The sequence below is a fragment of the Macrobrachium rosenbergii genome, chromosome 19 (assembly GCF_040412425.1).
Source record: "Macrobrachium rosenbergii isolate ZJJX-2024 chromosome 19, ASM4041242v1, whole genome shotgun sequence".
Classification (NCBI taxonomy): domain Eukaryota; kingdom Metazoa; phylum Arthropoda; class Malacostraca; order Decapoda; family Palaemonidae; genus Macrobrachium; species Macrobrachium rosenbergii.
Window position 1 is genome coordinate 6,559,157 of NC_089759.1, and position 2,500 is coordinate 6,561,656.

The window sequence follows — 2,500 nt, forward strand, 5'->3', positions numbered from 1 at the left end:
TTGGGATGGGAAAGGAATGAGGACGACATTCCAATTATCCTTTATCGTAGACAACTCGTGGAGGAGATTGTTTTGGTCTGGAATGTACTGTATCATGCTCATGGCGATGTTCCTTTGTTTCCACCCGTCGTGTTTCGTTACAACGGCCCAAATGATGGTCAAAATTGTCAGAACTTGTGGTCCTACTTATTTAATGAAGTCCCTATGGAGCCCGAAGGAAAATGTCTCCCTGGTATGTAGTACCATTCATTCGCGTTGTTAGTAAATTCCGGTTATTTCGCAGAATGATTAGACCCATACACGAATTAAATAACCTGGATATAATTCAGGTGACTACTTTATTAGGAAGATAATACAGTATTATTAGTCCTCAGATTAACTCGCAATAAACCACTTCAGATTAAGGAGTGAAATACGAGGCAGGTAACGCCATTTGCGGTTAGGCCAAGTTAGTGAAGGTTAGGCTACTATACAGCAGTAGTTAGTGAGCTTAAGCCTAATGGCTGATTTCGTTCTTGGCTTCCTGTCTGTGTGTGTGAGTTACTGTGAGGCATTCATTTTACAGATTTGCTGTAACGATATCTTTTTGTTCGAGTTACTAAAGCGATACCATCCTTCAGTTGGTAACTCTATGGGTATCTTTTGTTTGCGAGTTACTTTCCACTAGGTTGCTCTGCTAGGTCGATGACGTCATTGTGTGCGTTACTATTAGGAGCTTGATGAGTCACCTCTATAATAATTTATATTTTTTATTGACTTTAAAGAGGGCTTTTAACTTGATTTACTCCAGTGATATTTTACGTCATTGTGTTACTCCATGCCCACCTCACTTTCTCTCGTAACTTTTTGCAGATGGCCTCTGTCACCGAAATACGTCCATTTTTTTTTTTTTTTTACTGATTGTAGCTACGCATTCTTCTTGAATTACCATATTTAAACACATATGTATATCGTAGGTTTTGGAAACATTTGCACACGCAAGTATACAGAGAAAGTTGTATGTGTACAATTTATTTACAAGTTAAATTCTAGCCTCGTATTTACCTGAGTTTTAGTGATCTACTGGTTGCACCAATATCAGTGAGTGATTTTGATCATTTGAATGGGTAACACGTTAAGATATATCAATGTTATTATTGAAAATATAAAACCAACTATAGTTCTGTTGTTCAGTTATAAAAAAAAAAAAAAGTTTCCTAACATAGCTGAGAAAGAAAACAAATATTTTCCGTTCCCATGACAGGAATATTAACATGAGCATGACCGTGAATACTATTACCATCATAGCAAGTATTTAATAGAAAATTCCTTTGCTATGACGGTAAATGGCATGAATGTGATACTAGGTGGTATGACAGTGATAATACTTTGACAATGACAGTGAATACTATAACTTTTAGGAAATGCTACATAATATGGCCATGATTACGAAAAAACAGTAAATATTATACCTGTTAGTAAACATAAGACTGTCATAATAGATAATATGACTATGACAGCCAATACGAAGATAATGATGGTAAATGCTGTGACTATAGTGATAAATATTTCAATTAAAATATTGAATGATGCTTTTCAGGTGCTGGCTTCAAGTTTGCGAAAAAAGAAAGATGCCGCCGCTAGACCTAGATTCCTGAGGTACGTATTTACGCTGTTATTCAGTAATTACAGATGTGTACAAACAATGCGTTGATAATATATAAGGAGTATTATTGGCTCTTCCGGATATTCTAGCTAAAAAGTGACAGGGTCAAGGCATATCTTCTTAAAAGTGGTCTTGATATGATTACTATATGATTGGAAGAAAGGATAGTTTTTAAAAATTCCTGCAGTATGACGGCTGGTAATTTGTGAAAAATGTGTAATTTGAAGTTGTGAAATTTTACACAAGAGCAAAGCCAAAGTTATAATTCAGTCAGCTTACTGACTGTGTATTGAGTCATCTGTTGCAGGTTACGTTGTGGCTTAGCACTTCCGTTCAAAGCTCTCTCTCTCTCTCTCTCTCTCTCTCTCTCTCTCTCTCTCTCTCTCTCTCTCTCTCTCTCTCTCTCTCTCTCTCTCGTGTTTTAGAATTCATGTGTATAGAATGCCACTAACAGAATCAAACTTCGTGCAACATTTAAATAAAAGAAGAATAACACTTTAGGCTAACCTTTTTTCATGTATGACCACCAAGAGACAAAATGACCTCCTTATTACTCTGCCTCTTCAAACGTAATTTTTAGTTAATTATTAAAGGATAATCAGATTGAAACGTAGAGATTAAAAACAAACGTTTATTTACCTGCAAATTTTGGTCAGTCAACTCCCTTTACTTAATGACAAGAATGGCTTAAGTTACCTTATATTACAAAACAAAAAAGATTATATATATATATATATATATATATATATATATATATATATATATATATATATATATATATATTGTACTTTTATGCTAAGGTTAGAACAAGTTATTTTCTAGAGGTTATCTCATACAAAACAGGCATCCAAGGCC

General features: G+C 34.7%; 1 protein-coding gene across 2 annotated transcripts in view; it reads right to left on the reverse strand.

Annotated features, from left to right (window-relative positions):
* Positions 1–2,262: 2,262 nt before the first annotated feature.
* The window catches only part of LOC136848595 (uncharacterized), a 4,155-nt gene continuing 3,917 nt past the window's right edge, over positions 2,263–2,500 (reverse strand). For both annotated transcript variants that reach the window (XM_067120961.1, XM_067120962.1), the window contains exon 3: positions 2,263–2,500. This exon is cut by the window's right edge and continues 192 nt beyond it. The gene's annotated coding sequence lies outside the window, so the exon portion shown is untranslated.